Source organism: Pelophylax lessonae, assembly GCF_965119305.1.
Source record: "Pelophylax lessonae genome assembly, chromosome: 3".
In the NCBI taxonomy this organism is placed as follows: Eukaryota; Metazoa; Chordata; class Amphibia; order Anura; family Ranidae; genus Pelophylax; species Pelophylax lessonae.
The window spans coordinates 243628421-243651413 of NC_138770.1; the positions used below are offsets into that span (position 1 = coordinate 243628421).

The 22993-nt window shown below is 41.4% G+C and overlaps 1 protein-coding gene across 1 annotated transcript in view; it reads right to left on the reverse strand.

Annotated features, from left to right (window-relative positions):
• The window catches only part of PLCH1 (phospholipase C eta 1), a 264244-nt gene that overhangs the window by 239762 nt on the left and 1489 nt on the right, over nt 1–22993 (reverse strand). The gene's annotated exons all lie outside the window — the stretch shown is intronic.

The following is a 22993-nucleotide window of genomic DNA, read 5'->3' on the forward strand; positions in this document are numbered from 1 at the left end:
ACCGGTAAAGTAACTACTGAAAACACAGAGATAAAAAACCTGATTTATACTCAACCACCCAACACAACAAATATACTGTATAGAGGATATATAAATGTAGCACCCTCCTAGGTAGGTGCTAGTGGGAGAGTATCGTTTTTGGCTCTGTCTGTCTATTAGAGGAGCAGCAGGCAAATCTATATTGCTCTCTGCCTATTAGAGAGCAGGATCTGTTAGTGAGGTCTGCTCATTGTGCTCAGTATGTGATTCATTATGTCTAGAGAGTGTTTCACACTGGTCCAATAGGGAGGCATGTTGGACAGTGGGAGGAAACCTGACAAATGGATGCATAGGCTTTGGTACAGTCCTGGTGATTAGCAGGGGCAGGTTGACTCAATGCATTCTGGGATACTGTATTAAAGCCAGGAGCACATGTGCTGAGGGGTCTTGGGCTGGAGAGCAGAGTCCCAGAGGGAGGGTGGCGGCTGCCTCCTCCTCTGTAACAGCGGCACATGGCTTCAGGAGGTTATCCGGAGCTGAACCCACAGGTCCGGGAGAGCTGACTGAGGGGGAGACACTGGAGACCCTAGAAAACAGTATTGTGAGTACAGGGGCTCGTGTCAAGGGGCCTGACCTGAGGAGGGGCCACCCCAAGAGTAGGATAGTCCGTGGACGGGTTTCGGCAGTCGAGAAAGAGGAAACTGAGGAGAGTGTCCTAAAGATAATCTTAGTTTATCAAGTCTTAAGAAAGAGACTTAAAGCTAAATCCACCTCAGTGGCAAGGTGGATCAACAGCCTGGATGTACCGAGAGATATTGTGCATAGTTATTTCGGAGTATCCCATTATTCCCTTCTCCCAACTCAAATGTATAATAAAACTCAAAAACAACTACATACCCCTGGACTGATTATTGGACGAGCCAAAGAGGAAAAGTGAGAGAATGTGCATGTCAAGGTTGATGGTGGTAACTCAGGGGGACCTGTAAGTGTGACATCTGGCAGTCCTCAAGGGGGCGGTGCTACATAAACTGTACTCACTGGTCTACAATAAATTTCTATCTTTAATGTTTCTAAAAAAAATCACAAAACAAAGAGTTTGTGCAAAAATGCAAACATTAAAATGGTACCAGAACTCACATCACACACACCTAAAAAAAACAAAAAACGAAGTGAACATTCTCTTTCCAAAGTGAATATTCACTTTGTTAGGTGAACAGCCTCTACTCAAATAAGTAAATGTTTGAATTAATGCTATCATTTGTGAATGCTGCATAAGGTATGCCTTAAATTATACAGTATGTAAGCTGAAGGAATTTATGGTGCAACGAGAAGATTATGCCTAATAAATGAAAAATTAAGCAGATTTTTCCTGCAAATAGCATCAATAAATGGAACGTATCTGCCCCCTACAGTATTCGCTCTGAACATTCTTCCAGAGTAGCTAGTCTACATCATTCAATGCAAGCTGTCCTGTGCATCACTCGGCACTGCATGGAAATGAACAGTCCCGCTATAATTGGCCGATTTCATCCATGATGGTTATTAAAAGTCATATGATAAAAAAAACTTCTCCCAGCACATTAAATAATCCAGAGTGCCCAATGATCCTATATGGGCTACTTTCTCAGAAGATGTTTTTACACTTCTTAAATCGAATGACCTACATTCCATAAAAAATGTGCATTAATTGATTCTAACCGCTCAACCCGAACTGTGAATTAAAGGCAACTAAATCCGATTACACCAGAAGCCTCCACACTTCAATCTTTAGAAATGTATATTATTAGAAATGTATGTTTGCCGTGTGCTGAATAACGGAAAGGAGATATACAGAGCCCCTTACAAAATTCCAGTGATTACAGCAACCTGATCTGATCATTATTGGCCAGAAATATGACCAAAGTATATGGGGCACCCCCAGACAGTCCGAAATGATCATTTTCAGAGGACTGATCAGAGAACCCTGTAACGTTGATATTGTTTTCCTAAAACAAAAGCAACTGTCACTTTTTATGCTTTGCGCATAAACAACAAACAAAAGGGAAAGCAGATTTTAGCTGTAACAACTACACAAAATCAATGCTGAAATTACAGAAGGACCCCTATACTCCTAGGAATAGCTATAAACTTTTTTTTTTCAGAACAGCAAGTGCCAGTATAATATAGTACTTTTATATCATATAATTAATATATTAAAAATAAATAATATAATTCAAGTCAAAATAAAAAAGAAAACATTTTGTACATCTCTGCAATACCATCACAAATGCCTTCTGTGTTCATCCCTTTATGCACACTGCAAGTACAGAAAAATCTCTTGATGTGCCAGAAATATAGTGTGCTCCTCACTTCTTCTTTGACATGACAATAAGGTTCTATTTACAATTGTACAACACCAAAGTTACACGACTTTGAAGTGCAACCATGATGCAACTTTGGATGGGTGCCACATGGATACGACTTCGGCTTTTACCAATGATAATGGCATGGGCGTCCGCAGAACCTTTTTCAGGGGGGGGGGGGGGCATCATTTTAAGGTCACCATGCTCCGCCCCTTTTTAACAATGTCAAGACGGGGAGGGGCTTAGTCATTAAACTTTTTTTGTGTTTTTAAAGGGCAAATGGCAGCATTTATTTTTGAAGCATTTGTTAAGCTAAAAAAAAAAAGAAAAATGGATCCTGTTCCCTTACATCATGTTATACAGCACAATGCTTGTGCTTTGTAATTCGCCCCCCTGTATCACCTAAAATACCTAGCTGATCCTGCCTGGCTATGTCCTCCCCTATGTAAACTGACCACGGTATGGCTGCTGAACCCTGACACTGTGGTCAGTTTACGAGCCTCCGTCATCCGCAGCTCACCTGTCCTCCTTTTTCCTCCCCCCCCCCTCCCTGCCTGTCAGTTTCATTTAAAGTTTTATATCCTGTCTACAGTCTGTTTATTAATCCTGTGTGCCCCTGTGTCTGTGTTTTATAAAAAATAAGCCATTCTTTACAAGTTTTCAGAGTGCCAATCGCCGCTCATGTGACCCGCCACCTCTTCCCTCCTCTCCCCCTCCCCTCTTCCTCCCCTCCAGACTGACGACAGCGAGTAATCCTCAGCCCTACCCACTGCAGGCAGCTGTCAGACAGGAAGAGGAGAGAGCCGACGGGTCTCGTGAGCGGTGCTCGGTGCTCTCAAAACTAGTAAAGAATGGCTTATTTTTTTAAAACAGACACAGGGGCACACAGGATTAATAAACAGACCAGACAGAATGGTATAAAGTGGCTTAACAACCTTTTCAAAGAGGAAGTTGAGATTCCAAAATGCCCCCCTGCCCCTACCCATGGACGCCAATGGATAATGGACAACTGTTGGATTGTATAACATTCAGGAATGACTTTAATGCAACTTTTTAGTGTTAACATTAAAGTCTATGGCCCTCAAGTTGCATGAAAGTCAGACAAAAGTAGTACATAACCTACTTTGAAGTCACTGCAACTTTCAGTTGTACATATATAAATGGTTATCATTGGAGAATATGGGGAACGACTTGTCATGTAACTTTGATGTCCAAAGTTGCATGACAAGTCGCACAAGTGTAAATGGAGCCTATAGTGTATTTTGGCTCTGAATACCTAAGTGTGTGGTGTCAGACTTGTCTCTCGTCTACTTCTTTTCTGATGTCCCCACCTTGTCTCAGCAGTTGGCAGCAGGGAGAAGGACAGAACTTCACTACCAGATCTTGAGCTTCTCTGTGCAGCTGCAGAGAGACTTCTCTTTGCTCCCCCTTTCGTCTCAGCAGTCGGCAGCAGAGAGGAGGAAATAACTCCTGCTACAGATCCTGTGCTTCCCTGTGCAGCTGCTGCACATCTCCACCTTCCCTGGTCTCAGCACTCAGCAGACTCTGGCAGCTGACTCCAGCCCTCTTCTGGTCCTCCTCCAGATCCTGCACTTTCTGCTTCTCAGTTCTGTGCCCAGCTTTTTCCTGGCAGCTGCACGAACTAAGAGAAGTGCAATGTTAGGTAATGGAGGGTGGGGGACGCTTGACTTCTGATGATGGGGGGCTCTTGACATCTGATGTAAGGTACTCTGGACATCTGCTTATAACTGTTATTAGAATAATACAGTTCTTACCAGTTGAAAAGGAGGATCGCACAACAATGGTATCATCCACATAAAACTTTATTGGAGACTGCTCAAACAGAACACAATGGCAGAACAATGTTCTGTCTGAGAAACCTTCAATAAAGTTTCTTGTGGATGATACCAGCGGTGTGCGACCCTCCTATTTAGACTTGCATTGTCTGCTACAGTCTTACAGATACAGCCGCACTTTGAAGGCAACCATATTGCTGATGTAGCCTGCAATAAAAATGAGTTTGACACCCCTGAATTAGAAAGAACACAGCCCTGACCTCATCACCACCTCCATGTTTCCATAACCTCACCTTATGCACAGGAGTATATCAGCCCACAAGATTTCTGGCAAAATTGACAGGTAGTATTTGCACTTATCAAACAGATATAACACTAAACTTTCAATGGTATGTTTAGCAGACCAATGGCAGAAAATAAAATAAGTTGGTTGTTCGGGTTTACACATGTGTATGGAATTTGCTAATAATAACAAGAAAAGCAGTAAAATAGATCCCCTGCAGCCAACAACAATAGACTCCCCAGCGACTATATATCGCCCAAGCTACAATGGGCCACTGGCAACAAAATATCCCCAGCAACAATAGACTCTGGGCAGCAACAACATATCTCCCCACAAACAGCATCAATAGACCTCTCCCTCAACAGTGGATCACTCCCAGCAACAACTGACCCCCCCCCCCCCAGCAATATAAGACCAACCCAAGCAACAATGGATCCCCCATCAGCAACAATAACCTCCCTACAAAAATATATCCCCTCCAGAAACAATAGATCCGCCAGCAGCCAGCATCAATAGACACTGTAGCACACCTCTTCACACCTTGCCATTACATACATTTAGTGCTGGAGGTGCCTGAACCACATTCCCCAGCGTTCCCCTTGAAAAAAAGCCCTGTAATATATACAGTATGTACAGACAAAACTTTATTTTGTAGTTTTAGATACAGTGTGAAAAGCCCCCATCAGGTTTTTATTGCTGCCTGTGTGGGGAGATTTACCTCTATTTTGTCCTTGTGAATGCTGGAACACAAACTGGTGGGAAACCTAGAATTGTTTGGTTGCCACTAAAACAGTAAATGAAGGAAATAATCTAACGGTGATAATTGTGCCTGTTATATTTCCAGGACAGGAAGTAAAGAAAAATCTTCACAATGGGACGTAGATAGGATTGTCCATTTTCTACTTTGTAAAAAAATGTCATTTTGGCTTTAGATATAACCAAAATGTTTTTGCTATAGATACATATTATGTTTTGCCCAATTTGGATTTTAATTACTGTACCACCATTGTTGCTATAGCAACTATTAAACCACGTCATTAAAGTAGTTGTAAGCCCTTACATTTACTCAGTGAAGTGACTGGCTTCAGGTGATACACAGAGATAAAACAAATCCTCCTACATAAGTTTTACCTGTTTATCTGTTGTCTTCTCTTCTCTACTGCTGTTCAAAGTTGAGAATTTATACAACTTGTCTGAGTTGTCAGAAAACAGGGGGTGGGGATCTGATGTTACACTCTGCACATCTCTGTGAGAAGAGCTCTGAAAACTGACAGGAAGGAAGGAAGGAAGGAAGGAAGGGACACATCCCCCCCCCCCTTTCGCACAGCACACAGGAACAGAGTTGAGACTGTCAATCACAGGCTGTGTACTGGAGATTCCTCCTCTGTCAACTTTTTAGCTCTTGGTGTCAGGAAAATTTGTCAGAAGTGACTCATACAGATAGCAGCGGAACAAAGCATCAGACAGAAAAGGCACTTAGTGCTCTGGATTGAGATAAGTACACACTATAGGGATATGTATTCATATTTTACATTAGAGATTTACAGTCACTTTAAACCACAACCATTTCAACCCCACATTTACTTCTGCAGTTCTCCACTTTTCACTGAATGAACACCAACACTGGAAGATTCCTCCTTAAACAAAATTATATAATTTACTATTGGGTCATTTCTCTGTTAACCCCTTCTAGAAGGTTTTACCCCCTTAATGACAAGGCCATTTTTTGCGATACGGCACTGCGTTACTTTAACTGACAACTGCGCGGTCATGCAATGCTGTACCCAAATAAAATGTAGATCCTTTTTTTCCAACAAATATAGCTTTCTTTTGGTGGTATTTGATCACCTCTGCGGTTTTGTATTTTTTGCGCTATAAACAAATAAAGAGCAACAGTTTAAAAAAAAAGACAACATTTTTTTACTTTGTGCTATAAAACACAGCCAGTAAAAATAAATTTTTTCATCAATTTAGGCCAATATGTAATCTGATAAAGATTTTTTGTAAAACAAAATCCCAATAAGTGTATATTGATTGGTTTGCGCAAAAGTTATAGCGTCTACAAACGATGCAATATTTTTACAGCATTTTTATTTATTACATTTTTTTACAAATAATGGCGGTGGTCAGCGATTTTTAGCGGGACTGCGACATTGCAGCAGTGGACAAATCAGACACCTGACACTTTTTGGGGACCAGTGACAATATTACAATGATCAGTGTTAAAATAATTGCACTGTCACTGCACTAATGACACTGGCAGGGAAGGGGTTAACATCAGGGGCGATCAAAGGGTTACATGTGTCCCTAGGGCAGTGATCCCAGTTTTTTTGGGACTACATTTCCCATGATGCTCCTGCACTCTGCAGTGTAGTTGAGCAACATGGGAAATGTAGTTCCAAGACATCTGGGGTGCCAGGGTTTGCCATCACTGCCCTAGGGGGGTGCTTGCTAACTGGGGGGGGGGGTCGCTCTGACTGAAGGAAGACAAGAAATCTGTGTTCCTGCTAAGCTCGGTCTTCCTCCCTGTCAGAGCGGCGATCCGCCTTCTTTACATATGCAGATCGCAGTTTTGCTTCTCCCGGGAATGATCGAGGGATCCCGTTGATAACCATCCTCACTAGCCAATCACGGTGCGATCACGCCATCTAGTGGCCATTAAATGAAACGACTTATAGGTACGTTGTTTTGCGCAATAGAGCCACACTGCCACAGTATGTACACGGTGGGCGGTCGGCAAGTGGTTATTTGCCAAAGACCATATGGAGCAGTGTAGTTTCATCCTTGCTCAGTCTAAAAAGGACATATACAAAGTAAAAAAAAAAAAAAAAAAACACACTTTCCCAATCTCATCTGTCTCATCTGCTTGACATACAGTATGACCATCATATTATTCATCTTAACTTTTTGGTAACGTGTGGCGACCATCTCCATACAATTGGGATAGTCAAGTCACCATCCACATTGACAGACAAACCCTTCATAAGATAACATATATAGTTTCATAAATAATAATAAAAAAGCATATGTTAAGATAAAACCAGCTGTCCTCTGTCATCAGTATTCTGAATTGCACAAAACACATTTTAGGACCACCAAGTATCATTTCAGCACATCCAGATATAAAGAGGTGGGGTGTTCACAGCTGGCTAACCAGCCAACTCCAGCGTGATCTCCTTAGGTGCCAAGCTTTGATTGTTCTAGACAACCTGCAGTCTGATCATTGTCATTTCAAGCAAAGCAGCTGTTTGGCAGGGGTCCACTTCATACCAAGACATGGCAGAGCCCAACTCTGCTATGAAATCTCCAATGCTTCCATATGTGACACAATGAATATTAAACTGAGATGTTTAATAAACCCATTTGTGCAGCTGGTTTGAGCTGTTTAATAGTTCCTTCTGTGGAGCTGGATATAAATGTAACCTTCCATCATGCCTGCCACTTGTACATTCCTTGCTGGTATTCATTATGATTGCTCCACTGACCATTGCAAGGAAAGATTTACTTAACACAGACAAGCACATACGCATATATTCATTCTCAGCTAGAAAATGTATTTCCGTATGGTCACAAAGGCCCTATCTTAACCAAACAGCATTTGTACCATTTAGAAAATGTATGCAAATCCCACTGTCTGAGACAGTTCAGATGCTCCAGTGGCATTTGTTCAAATTAATCATACAAAATAAAGACACAAGCAGGCGTCCATAGAAATGCTATAGAAATAACACTGGTGTGTAAAATGCAGTATTTCACAGCAACCAATCAGCTTTAGTTATGAGCCAATTTGTGGTCGATTTTTAGGAGTCAGAAAGGGCCTGTTGTCAAAGCTCTCTGCAAAGCTGGTCAGAGATGTGATGAAGAAATTCTTCAATCCCCCTGCTGCCACCAATATGTGCCAACAGCAGTCTCTGATCCCACCACTGTCACCAGAACCACGGTCTCTCAGCCTTATCCTGGGCAGAGATTTTCCAGCTTGTGGGACAACAATTTAAGTGCCAGCAGATTGAGAGTGATGGTCTCTGGGATAGCTGCCACCATGTTTTTATGGAAACATGCATGGTTCACAGCTGTAGCAATTCTGACCTTGTAAGAAATGTAGTTGACTTCTGCTGATGTACTAGACAGGAAGGTAACAGAGTTTAAATATGACTTTTGTCATCATAAAGGCAAGAATTCTTTCATTTCTGATTAAATTTCATTTCTGCCAGTCCCTTCACTGGCTTCCACTAGCCCAATGTAAAAATTCAAACTACTAACCACAACATACAAAGCCATCCACAACCCCACCTCCAGCTACATCACCAACCTCATTTGCAGATATCGCCCAAATCAACCTCTCCTCTCAATAAATCTTGCTCTTTAGCTCCCTTGTTACCTCCTCCCATGTTCGCCTTCAGGACTTCTCCAGAACCTCTCCTATCTCATTGAACTCCCTACCCAAGTATGTCCGGTTTGAATTTTTACATCACCAATGTAAAAATTTAAACTACTAACCACAACATACAAAGCCATCCACAACACCACCTCCAGCTACATCACCAACCTCATTTGCAGATATCGCCCAAATCAACCTCTCCTCTCCTCCTAATAAATCTTGCTCTTTAGCTCCCTTGTTACCTCCTCCCATGTTCACCTTCAGGACTTCTCCAGAACCTCTCCTATCCCATTGAACTCCCTACCCAAGTATGTCCGGTTATCACTGAAACCTCATTTAATCGGGGAAGCCTACCCCGACCTCCACCTAAAAACTGTTCTCCAGCCAGCTCTATCAGATCATCCACCACAGCTATTACCTTTTGTACCACCTCCCCCTCCCTATAGATTGTAGGCTCCATGTGCAAGCCCTCCTATTCCTTCTGTATTGAACTCATAATAAGCATAGCCTGGTTGAAAAAAGGCCATCAAGCACTACCTCAATGTAATTGTTTTTAATTATATCAGTATTTTCAGATGATGTTTTCAGATTACCAACCGAAAACTTAACAGAATAAAATTATGATTTGACAAATACCAAAACTGAATGCATTTGTCATGTAGGACATTGACTAATCCATCTGCTGCACATTATAGCAGAGGTATGTGTGGGATCTAACGGATTGTCATTCTCTTATACTTTTGGTCAGATGCTTATAAGTAATGTAATTAATTATAACAGGGAATATGTGTTATATGTAGAGTTAGAGACATGCAAATGGATGAAAAGGGCAGTTTCAGGTCATGTAAGCCAGACCTCAAATGTATATGGCTTCCAGCCAATTACAAGACTTTCCAGATTCTATTAAATACTGTTTCCGACACCTATTAGCAGGCTTTGGCTTAAGGGACATCCTGCTAAATAGCGTTCAATGACACAGGGTCTGTGTCCTGGTAGAGATGCTGTAACTGGGATATTCTAATGAGATTTATGATGATGTGCTTGTACTAGATTTGTCTTAAGCTGTACTGTGATCTGGTGAGGGTTATATGAGGTTTTCTCACCAACTCTGCCTGTCCACCCTAGACACCTGATCTAAATCTAATTGTTTTGCCACTGATTTGCAATTTTGGGAGAATGGAGGGTGTCACCGTGTTCAGTCTAGCTCCCCATTTTCCCAACTCAATTAAAGCGGTATTAACCCCAAAAGCAAAAATTGAAATATTGCAGCTTACCAATCCTTAGATGTTGTGGCTGTATTATTTTTCTTGTTTTCGTTTTTCCCTTCGTTTTTGGCTGGTGATATATTAGCCTGGGTTCCTACTACTGCAATGTCAGACATTGCATGTGATTCACACCGCATTTCTGTGCAGATCACATGCAATGTCTGTGCAATGTGAATTTAGCCATACAGTTGTATGGCTGAACTCGCATTGGATTTGCAAAAAAAAGGTGCAGGAATCTTTTTTTCCACACACTGGAATCAAATCGCATTAACATCCCTGTTAAATTATAGGTCTCATCTGCTAACTGTCTAACTGCTACATCTGCAGGAGAGCTTGGTCTGTTAAAAACAACAGACTTACTGGCCAGATCACCAGGTGAAAATAAAATGACAAAGCCTAAAAACAGAAAAACAAATGCAGCATCACATCTAAGAATTGGTAATCTGCAATATAATACAAGTTTGCTATTGGGTTTAATACCACTTTAATGTAACCCCCAATCTTTAACCCATAACCCTTGACCCTACCATTAATATAATCAAATTACTTATTTTAAACAATAATGTAATTCCTAATGCTGAACTTGCAGCAGTCCAATGTCAAAATGAGATGCTTGTGCTGAAAACTCCAGATTTGCCCTCAAGCATATCTCTTGGCTGCATATGTATAAACATGAATGCTTGGAGGGGATGCAGACAGCTTTTGGCACCATCTCTCCCAGGGGAAACCATGGAGCTTAGAATAGGTTTTTAAACTGATCCAGTTGATCTTTCCCACTCAGAACAGCTCTGCTGACAGATGTCTACTACTGCCATATACATTAGATTGTCGAGCTTGGCCAGACCATGTTACTGTGTTCCTGTATCTTTAGCTGAAAATCTCTCCGATCATGATTGGTATGTTTTGCCACCATCCCTTGTTGAAAATAGAAATAAAAGATTTTCTCCTCTAGATAGGATTTTGTGGGCAAAAAAAGAAAATTGAACATGTATACATAAAAATATCATCATTTTATTCAAAAAATACATATATCAATTACAACATGATAAAATACCTGTAGTGGGGCACTATGGCTCCGACACATGTATGAACAATATTAAACACAGTAAGAAACCCCTTATTAGAGTAGGGATCCAGTCCAACGCGTTTTGGAGAACAGAACCAGTAGTTCTCATTATGTTTGAAACGCGTTGGTCTGGATCCCTACTCTAATAAGGGGTTTCTTACTGTGTTTAATATTGTTCATACATGTGTGGGAGCTGTAGTGCCCCACTACAGGTATTTTATCATGTTGTAATTGATATATGTATTTTTTGAATAAAATTATGATATTTGTATGTATACATGTTCAATTTTCTTTTTTTGCCCAAAAAATCCCATCTAGAGGAGAAAATCTTTTATTCCTGTATCTTTAGCTAGCTTGAAGTGATATTAAATCTTCAGTTTTTAAACACTTTCAGCAACTGATTTAATCACTTACCGAATACGCGGCTTCATTATCTTTTAACCTTTGCTTATGCTTCTTTTTTAAAGAGGAAGTAAACCCTCCTCAGGAAGTTGTACCTATAGGTAAGCCTATGATAAGGCTTACCTATAGGTACTGTAAATATCTCCTAAACATGTACGGTTTAGGAGATATTTACCTTTAATGCAGCCAGTGACGTCACTGGCGCATGCGCTCTGAAGGAACGGCTGATCGTGCCGTTCCTTCAGAGCCCCGTGCCGTGACCGTCGGCTGCGCAGGAGTGACGTCACCGCGGCTCCGGCCAATCAGATGGCCGGATGCCGCGATCCCGGAAGACGGGCGACTGAACATGTCGCTCGTCATACAGGTAAGAGAGCGGCACGGCGGGGGCTCGTTCTAAGGTAAGTATTTCATAATGAGCTAGTATGCGATGCATACTAGCTCATTATGTCTTTCTCTTGCAGGTTGTAAAAGAAAAAAAAAATTTTTAACGAGTTTACAACCTCTTTAAGCTAGTGCCATGACTGATGCCCCAGATTTCCTGTTACAGGGTGACTCCTTTCTTTTGAACCATCCTCTGGAGCCACCCTTGCAGACAAGGGCTAGAATTGTGTCTCCTTACAATTTATGTATCAATAGAAACCTATTACCCCACTGCCCAGGATGGCAAGGCAATTCCTCTCTTCCCCTACCTTCTCCATGCTACAAATAGACCAGAGACTGCACTGTCCACTGTTAACTCTTTCTTGTGGAGACCAGATGTTCATGAAAGCAGCAGTGAGAGAGCAGAAGTCAGCAACATTAAAAGTTGTAAATAACAAATTCTGGTGTAAAGAAAATAAACAGTATAATTGGAAATGTTTTTATTTTATTATGTTCAATGTGTTTAGCTACAATGTGCAGATGAGAGTTTAAGTGCTATTAAACCCAAAACAGTAAAATCAATCTGTGTACGCGGTAAAGCATGCTTCTTCTACTCACTGTTAATCCTGCACAATGTGTAAAAAGGCAGTTTGGTTCTGCCTTCTCTGATCTCCCCCTCCTTCCACAGTCCCCAATCCATCTGCCTATAGTACAGAGCCTTGGGGGCACTCTGCACATGCTCAGTTTGGCGTGTATTGCTGGAGAGTTTTTTTTTTTCTTTTTTTGGAGGGTGCATGTGATCAGCACAGGGCCAATCAGCACTTTCAAGACAGAGGGTCAGGGTTCCTGCAGCCTCATAGGTCCTAGCAGCCTCGATGCAGAATAAAAACTCCTCCTACAAGCTTTAACCAATGCTTGGCTGGACACTGATAGAAGTCACAGGACTGCTATATACTGCTGATGAGAAAAGGTATTTAGCAGTTTATATTTACTAAAATAATTGCATGTCCATGTGCTGTGTACTGTGGGAGGCCAGATATAGTGAATGCAGGCTCCTGGGTTTAGTAACACTTTAATACTACTTTATGCCAGAAAGTATACAGCACTTTACATGGCAATAAAAAAATCATATCTGCAAGGCATTCATTCTACAAAGGGATGTCATCACTGAATATGAATATCTGATGGGTTTAAATATTTCAAGTAATCACCTTCTGTTTTCTGCTGGTATGCATGCATCTTAGGATGTAATCATTTTGATACGATTGATTTTGAAATCATCAAAGAGCTTTAAACATATTAAAATGCTGTATATGATCTCTAGACAACAACATTGGAGGGAAAAGTTCTCTAATTCCTAGCTGTTTAGGACCTGACAGATCATGAGTTGCAGTTCACAACTTAAAGCAGATCTTTACAGCATCTGAGCACCACAAACCAAAAATGCTATTTAAATTTAGTTAGGCAAACTCCCCCATCCATCCATGTCTCCATGCTTTATTTTGCTGAGAAAATTGCTTTAAAAATCACCTCCTAGAATTTCTGTTTGTGGCCATTTTTAGCAAGGGCAAATGATTCCTTCCTGCCATAAGCTCAAGTATGCATACAGGAGAGTGTGCTTAGCTGAGAAAACCCCTTCTCCCCTCCTGAAGACTCCTGGGATGCAGGACATCATTTGCCTAGGCAGGAAACCAGGAAGTAACTGAAGTAATGTAAAAAAAGAAAAAAAACGTATAAAACTAGTAAATATAATATATATTTCTATCTATTTACTAATGCTAGCAGCATAAGGAATTAAAAATAATCAATGTTGATTGGAAGAGTGAAGTTCCACTTTAAGCATCCAATAGATGAGTCCATATTTTTCATTCAATTCAATTTAATTGGGGCTGGTTTTGTTTTCATTATATTAATCTAGCCTTGATTTGGTTGGTTTTAATTAATCTCCTTTTTCGCATGACCTTACCGGGTCATGTGACCATTAGAAATCTCTCTTCCGTATTTTGGAACGCATCGTGAAGCGCAAGCTGGAAAATGTGGAACTTCCAGCCTGTCATTTCCGAAACGCGTAAGGCAGGAAGCGACCACACGACGTAAGCACGCCACATGCCGCGGCCATCTTTAACATTACTTTGACATGCCTGTTTGATTTGTATTGCTTGTGAGTGCAATATTTTGAAATAAAGTAGCGAGGTAAAAAGGCTACTGTCTATGCATACATCGCTGGAAGTGTGAGCTTCCTGCCTTAGGATTGCGGGATACACCTTTCTTAAGGAGCCACAGTAAAGGATATCTAGCGGGTGCCTGGTACAAGTTGCTAATCCATTTTGCCCTGTTTTCTATACATGCAGTTATTGACCTCTCTATAATTTGAGGGTCAACTGTATCTAGAAAGAAGTTTGCCCCCTACCTCACAGTGGTGACAAGTGCTTTCATATTCCTTCTAACAGTAGTTGGTGTGGGAACTTCTTTACCATCTTCAGCTGGTGGCACAATCCAGCGGTGCACTCAGCCCAGCCGTCTTTACCCTCTGTCCCCCCTCGACAGGGCCGGCATATTCACTATGGGCATCTGGCTGTGACAGCTTGTGGCTTCACAGCCGGTTGCCCACTACACATGTGCACATTGCGCTGTGCATCTTGAATGGTGGATGCAGTCTTCTGGGCCCTATCAGTGACCCAGAATACTTTAGGGGAGAGGGAGGAGAACTTCCTTCCATCCATGTCTCCAAGCTGTATTTTGCTGAGAAATCACTTTAACCCCCCCCCCCCCCGGCATTTCTGGCCGTGGCCATCCTAAATAAGGGCAGATGATTCATGTAGCATTTACTTTCTGGAATCTATCTGCCCTTAGTTCAGTCATGCAGGCAGGAGGATGTGCTTAGCTGAGAAAGCCCCTCCTCCTCTCCTGAAGACTCCTGGGATGTATGACATCATTTGCCTAGGCAAGAAGCCAGGACGTAACTAAAGAAGTGTAGAAAAAAAGGTAAAAACAATTAAATATAATATACTTTCCTTTCTATTTACTAATGCTAGCAACATAAGGATTAAAATAGGCAATGCTGATTGAGAGAGTGAAGTTCCACTTCAATTTCCTACCATATACCAAAAACTGAAGTCAGTTTTCCTTGGACTGACCCTTTAAAGTATTAGCTCAAAATCAAAAAAACTAAAAGCAAAATATAAGCCTTTGGATAAAAATAGAAGCTGCAGTTTTCCCTTCATTCTGACATGTTCTACACAAAAAAAATGAAAAAAAAAAAAAAAAAAAAGATCTTTGCGTGAACTTTTGTTGTAAAACTTTAGTTGTTTCACATAACTGCCAGGCAAGATTGCCTTTCATGCAGAGAAGAATAAGAGTTCAGCCTCCTGGAATTCTCAGCACAGAAGTCGGGGATGCAGAGAACCAGCTATGGATTAACAAAAGAGACAGAAGAATCCAGCTAACCTCTGTTTTTTAACATAGACGCAATGAATAAATTAACTGCAGGAAACAGGACAGAATGATTCTAATAACCATTTTCTTATGACAATTCATCTGATTGCTTGACACCAATATTGGATGGAAGGGATAGCTTTATTTTAAAAATATTTACCCCTCCCATTTGCTGTTAAACACCAAAAACAGCATAAGAAAGTATTGGTCTTATTCAATAACTTTCGTAAAGTACGTGGAAAATCTCATCAGACAACTTTTGTCAGAGCAGAGTTTGCTGAGCACTACAATGATATATCAAAAATAGAAAGATCACTATGTAAATATATTTATGAACCTGTTTTGGCTTATGGCAGTGATGTACTATTGACCTATTTTAGCTTAGGGCAGTGATGGTACCTTTATTGACCTATTTTAGCTTAGGGCAGTGGTGCTACCTTTATTGATCTATTTTAGCTTAGGGCAGTGATGGTACCTTTATTGACCTATTTTAGCTTAGGGCAGTGGTGGTACCTTTATTGACCTATTTTAGCTTAGGGCAGTGATGGTACCTTTATTGACCTATTTTAGCTTAGGGCAGTGATGGTACCTTTATTGACCTATTTTAGCTTAGGGCAGTGATGGTACCTTTATTGACCTATTTTAGCTTAGGGCAGTGATGGTACCTTTATTGACCTATTTTAGCTTAGGGCAGTGATGGTACCTTTATTGACCTATTTTAGCTTAGGGCAGTGGTGCTACCTTTATTGACCTATTTTAGCTAACGGCAGTGGTGCTACCTTTATTGACCTATTTTAGCTTAGGGCAGTGGTGCTACCTTTATTGACCTATTTTAGCTTAGGGCAGTGGTGCTACCTTTATTGACCTATTTTAGCTTAGGGCAGTGGTGGTACCTTTATTGACCTATTTTAGCTTAGGGCAGTGGTGGAACCTTTATTGACCTATTTTAGCTTAGGGCAGTGATGGTACCTTTATTGACCTATTTTAGCTTAGGGCAGTGGTGGTACCTTTATTGACCTATTTTAGCTTAGGGCAGTGGTGCTACCTTTATTGACCTATTTTAGCTTAGGGCAGTGGTGGTACCTTTATTGACCTATTTTAGCTTAGGGCAGTGGTGGAACCTTTATTGACCTATTTTAGCTTAGGGCAGTGGTGGAACCTTTATTGACCTATTTTAGCTTAGGGCAGTGATGGTACCTTTATTGACCTATTTTAGCTTAGGGCAGTGGTGGTACCTTTATTGACCTATTTTAGCTTAGGGCAGTGGTGGAACCTTTATTGACCTATTTTAGCTTAGGGCAGTGATGGTACCTTTATTGACCTATTTTAGCTTAGGGCAGTGGTGGTACCTTTATTGACCTATTTTAGCTTAGGGCAGTGGTGCTACCTTTATTGACAAAGAAAATGTGCTTCCACTGTGAAGACTCTCATAAATTTACAAGAGTTAGGACTGCAGGTAATACAGGGTGCCGTGGAGTGGCCCTGCAGCTTACACATGCGTTTGCAAATGTGTGCTAACTAAACCCCTGTTTTGACGCAAACTGTTAGACAGGTTAATTTGGTTGGTAAGCAAACTGGTTAGCAAATTGAACTGGGAATTTTTTATCTTTGTTTGTCTCATGTGCGTTGCCCTTCCATGTGTTCTTTGCAATGATGGCCAGTTATAGGTGGGGGCAGAGGACATTTTCTTTGTTGTTAATTTATACTGGTGAGTGGACATACTGGATGCCTTTGCTGTTGCCCCATTGGCTGGGCGTTCATTATGCCCCCAATTACCTTTAGGAGGGTTGGGCCACCTCCAGGCTCACCTGCCCCCTATCTATCCATTAGCTTGCATGTGCTTCCACTGTGAAGACTCTCATACATTTACCAGAGTTAGGACTGCAGGTAATACAGGGTGCCGTGGAGTGGCCCTTACACATGCGTTTCCAAATGTGTGCTAACTAAACCCCTGTTTTGACGCAAACTGTTAGACAGGTTAATTTGATTGGTAAGCAAACTGGTTAGCAAATTGAACTGGGAATTTTTTATCTTTGTTTGTCTCATGTAGTACCTTTATTGACCTATTTTAGATTAGGGCAGTGGTGGTACCTTTATTGACCTGTTTGAGCTTAGGGCAGTGGTGGTACCTTTATTGACCTATTTTAGCTTAGGGCAGTGGTGATACCTTTATTGACCTGTTTGAGCTGAGGGCAGTGGCATCTGTGGCTGTATGAGATCTGGTGACTGTGGAGGCCAATGGAGTACAGTGACCTCATTGTCATGTTCAAGAAACAATTTTAAGATGATTTGAGCTTTGTGACATGGTGCCTTATTCTGATGAAAGGAGCCATCAGAAGATGGGTACACTGTAGTCATAAATGGATGGACATGGTCAGCAAAAATACTCAGGTAGGCCGTGGCACTACGATGCTCAATTGGTACTAAGTGTGCCAAGAAAATATACCCAACACCATTACACCACCGTCACCAGCCTGAATCATTGATACAAGGCAGGATGGATCAATGCTTTCATCTTTACGCCAAATTCTGACCCTACCATCTGAATGTCGCAGCTGGAATCGAGATTTATCAGACCAGGCAATGTTTTTCCAATCTTCTATTGTCCCATTTTGGTGAGCCTGTGCAAGCTATAGCCTCAGTTTCCTGTTCTTAGCTTACAGGAGTGACCCCCAGTGTGGTCTCCTGCTGCCGTAGCCCATCTTCTTCAAGGTTCGATGTGCTGTGCGTTCAGAGATGGTCTTCTGCATACCTTGGTTTTAATGGGTGGTTATTTCAGTTACTGTTGCCTTTCTATCGTCTCAAACCAGTCTGCCCATTCTCCTCTGACCTCAACAAGGCATTTTCGTCCACACAATTGCCGATCATTGAGTATTTTCTCAGTTTCAGACCATTCTCTGTAAACCCTAGAGATGGCTGTGTGTGAATATCCCAGTAGATCAGCAGTTTCTGAAATACTCAGACCAGCCCGTCTGGCACCAACAACCATGCCACTTCAAAGTTACCTAAATCCCCTTTCTTCCCCATTCTGATGCTCAGTTTGAACTTCAGCAAGTCGTCTTCACCACATCTAGATGCCTAAATGTATCGAGTTGCTGCCATGTGATTGGCTGATTTGAAATTTGTGTTACCAAGCAATTGAACAGGTGTACTTAATCAAAGGGGACTTCAGTAACTTTGATAAACTGTTTACTCTAATGGCTTTTCCACTGCAAGTACCGGCTTGGCTCTACTCGGCCCTGCTTGGCCCGGTTTGGTTTTCCACTGCATGGTACCGTATGGTAAGGTGTTGGAACGGTTCGGTACGGTTTGGTATGGTTTGCTTTTCCACTAAAGTAGTACTAAAGTAAGTGGGTGGGATAACAACGATTCTCTGACCAATCAGTGGCTAGTAGTGACAAACAGTCAAGGCTGCATGCAAAGGATTGTGGGATATGGTACCGGTACGGCCCTCTTGGAACCACAACCGAGGTGGTACTGTTTAAGCGAACCGTACCGTTCGGTTCCATGTAGTGGAAAAGCGCCGCCGTACCGTACCGAACTGTTCCTACACCGTACCATGCGGTACCATGCAGTGGAAAAGCACAAAAGCGAGCCGAACCGTTCGGTTCCATGCAGTGGAAAAGTGCCATTAGGTCCCTAAAGAGGACACGCAGCCACAATTTGAGATTAGAAGAAAGGAGGTTTACCTTAGATTGCAGAAAGAGTTCTTTACTGTTAAGGCAGTAAAAATGTTGCCGACACTCGCTAAGAGTGTTGGCAACTTAAAAAAACATTTTGGATGTCTTCATTGTGAAGTAGAATATACAGGACTATAGATTTTATTAGAAAATAGAAAATTAAACCCATACACACACAGTGAACACACACACCTAGAGCTGAATGGACCTGTGTCTTTTTTCAACCTTATAAACTACATCTCTATGTAAATTTGAATCTGATCGGTTGAAAGTAATGTAGACTGTTTTTTTACTTTCCTCCATGTTCTACAGGCATCCCCTCTACACTTTTTTCTTAAAATGAAATTGCTGAAGGACTCATACTGTCATATTTCTAAACATAAAATGCTGAAGCCCCTACAAAAATGAGAACTCACCAATCAAAGTGCAAGTCTCATGTACTAATGACATTTGTGGATCAAGTGATACAATATTTGTCAATTTTTATGAACATCAAAAACATAGTTCTGTGTTTTCTCATTTTGACTAGTGTACCATATTGTGCCTTTCTGCCCCTAAGCCATTTTTGGTCTGGTCAGCAATCATCACCTTTCAGCACTGTTAGGGACCATTCACACGGGCTTTCCGATTAGGTCCGCCTGTCCATTTTTGAGGCGGACCTAATCAGATGCTCCATGCACCCCTATGGAGCATCAGATGTCAGCGGTGACATCTCCACTGACACCCGCTGCTACCTGTTCTGATCCTGTCTGTGAAACCCAGACGGATGGAAACCCTGTTTTCCATCCGTCTGGAGGATCAGATCGGATGAAAACGGGCAGGTGGTCCGCTTTCATCCGATCTCCCATACAAGAGAGCGGGGATCTGACAGGTCTGTCTCTGCAAAGTAAGCGAAGATGGACCTGTTGTCAACCTACTTAGTGGGGATCAGCGGATCGATCCCTGCTGAGCAAAACGAAGTCCGCCAGGCGGAAAGCCCATGTGCAAGGACCCTTATTGATCACCAAGTCCAGAAAAAAGCTTAAGACACAGTAGAGATGTTTAGATCAGAATGATGAACGCTGTAGCAGTCACAAAAAGATTGACAGTCCCAGAAGTGTTGATTTGTTCAAAAGGGAAGAGATGTGGACAGCAGGAGAGGTAAGTATTTACATGGTTCTTTTCCAAGAAACAGCTTTATTTAGCATTGTAAACTGGAAATAGTTTTGTACATATTTTCTTTAATGTATTATTATTCCTTTTTTTCAGGAAAATATGAAATATTGCATATTAAAAGAGAAGTTTGGGATTAAAAAAAAAAAAACATTTATACTCACCTCGGTGGTTTCAGCATCGATCTGATGCTGCATCTGTCCCCTGCCGGCTCTGCAGTGAGAACTGAGCGATGAAACACCACTGATTGCTTAGTTTCCCCCCCTCTGCTCTGAGCAGAGAGCTGTGACTGTCAGTCAGCGGCTCTCTGCTCTCCCCTCCAGCGCTCACTGGGACGCTGGGCTGTTGAGAGGGCGGAGGGGCTGGCTCAGGCTCATAGCGGATCACTAGGAGGCTGAGCCAGGTGCCTGTCCGGACCATATGGTCAGGCTCTTTCCCAAGCCTGTGATAACTCCTGTATCCATAGGAGAAGTATGGCCAAAAAAGGATTGGTCATATTTCTCTTTTAATATTTTGTATTCATCTTTTGGGCCAGCAGATGGAGCTTCATTAGTTTCTTCACATTTTTCAGGCTTTCATATTGTTGTTAAGCCTACTGTTATAGATCTCAATAGCTTAAGCCAAATTTCACACACAGAAGTGAATGGCTCAGCAGTACTCTTCCCAGTCTTATCTCTTTTCAGACCGATCACCTGAAATTCCAATCAGGCAAAGGGAGACAAAAGGCAGAAAGCTGCTCCTGTGCTTACTCCTCAACTCATCCATAGTGCTCTTTTTTTTTCTTTTTTTTTATTATAAATCTAAAATGAGCTAGCAAAGAAATCCTTCTGACCACACAACTTAATTCTGAGAAATATATAATTGAAGTAATGGACCACTATTTGCCTATTGTATAGCACAAGTATAGCAAGTGAACTAGTAAGGGGTCTAAAGGCACTCTTAACTAAAGAGTGGATCGGTTTGCATGGTGGAATAGAAGATCAGAGATCAGCTTAGTCACTGGAAATCCTGATTTAGAAGAACCAATCTTTAGTAAAGATTAAGAAAAAATATGTTTGCTAATACAGAAAGTTGTTCCATCTTCCAAGTAAGAGAATATTTATTTATTTATAATACCAAGTTTATATGTAATATCACCTATCTCTTCCTATGTGGTAAAATGCTTGTTTGGGCTCACTATTGAGATTTTTAGGTTAACCACTTAAGCCTCGGAAGATTTTACCCCCTTCCTGACCAGGGGCTTTTTTTGCAATTTGGCACTGCGCGAATTTAACGGAAAATTGCGCGGTCGTGCGACACTGTACCTAAACGAATTTGATGTCCTTTTTTTCCCACAAACAGATCTTTCTTTTGGTGGTATTTGATCACCTGTGCGATTTTTACTTTTTGCGCTATAAACAAAAAAAGAGCGTCAATTTTGCCAAAATAACAATATTTTTCAAATTTTTTTATATGAAATTCCCCCAAAAAAAATGTAAAAATCAAAATTTTTTAACATTTTTGGCCAATTTATTTTATACTACATATGTTTGGTAAAAAAAAAATTGCAAAAAGCGTATTTTGATTGGTTTGCGCAAAAGTTATTGCGTTTACTAACTAAGGGAAAGATTTTTGTCATTTTTGTTGTTTTTTAACGCGTAATGGCGGCGATCTGCGATTTTTTTTGCGGTACTGCAACATTGCGGCGGACAGATCGGACCCTTGACTGACATTTTTGACACTTTTGGGGTTACCAGTGACATTACTGCAGTAATCAGTGCTATACATATGCACTGTTACTGAAAAATGACACTGGCAGGGAAGGGGTTAACTTTATTGGAGAAGGAGGGGTTAAGTGTGTCCCTAGGGGCGTGCTTCTAACTGTGATTGGACATGGCTACTGGTGTAGGAACAGTGATCAACGGTCCTACATAGTAGAACCGTATGATCACCATTCCTACACAGGGGAGAATGACAGGCGGCTTGTTTACATCAGCCGCCTGCCTTTCTCCCTCTGCACCGACGATCACCAAGTGACCGGCAGACATCGGGTCCGCCGGTCACACGCACGGACTCGCTAGGGAACGAGCCGGGGCGGGAGCGCGCCTCCGCGGGCGCGCGCTCGCACGCTATTGGCTCCCAAGCAAGTGACAGGCTAGTGACGTATATATACGTCACTTTGCCTGGCCGGGGCTGACCGCCGCCGTATATAGTCGTGCGGCGGTCGGAAATCGGTTAAGCCAGTCAGTTAGTCAAACAATTAATAATGAAACACAGTTACTTATAGCAACAAACAGGTTTCAATTTATTGATATCAGTTTTGTGGGTTACTCCAGTTTTCAGACTGCCCAATGCTTTGTTAAATATGGCTAATTATCTTACACAGCGGAAATTATCAGTACCATATTTGAACAAAGTTGTCTGTAATGAGAAACTTTACTTGGTAACATGTTTAAAATAATTAGTACCTTATCGTCAGCACTCTACGGAGATATATCGTTTAACTCTTCCCTTTGAGTGGGAGCTATTAGTTTGTTAGTATTGTGGATTTAAATAATGAGAAACTTTACAAATGACTGTGGTTACATAATCCGTTTTTTTTTTTAATCATCCAAGATTCCATTGACATGAATACTATGCTCTATAAAAAATAAATAAAAAGATATAAACCTACAAATTATCAGCCTAAAATAAATAAGCTAACTGCAGCAAGTGCCTTACTATAACACATAAAACACCACAACAGCCTCTACTTGTAGAATAAATATTATCAGCCTTAAGTAAAAGCATTTTGAAGGTAGACATAATCTTTCAGCAAGAGCCATTGCACGTCAATGTATGCCATTAATTGTATCCAACTTTAAGATCATATTATC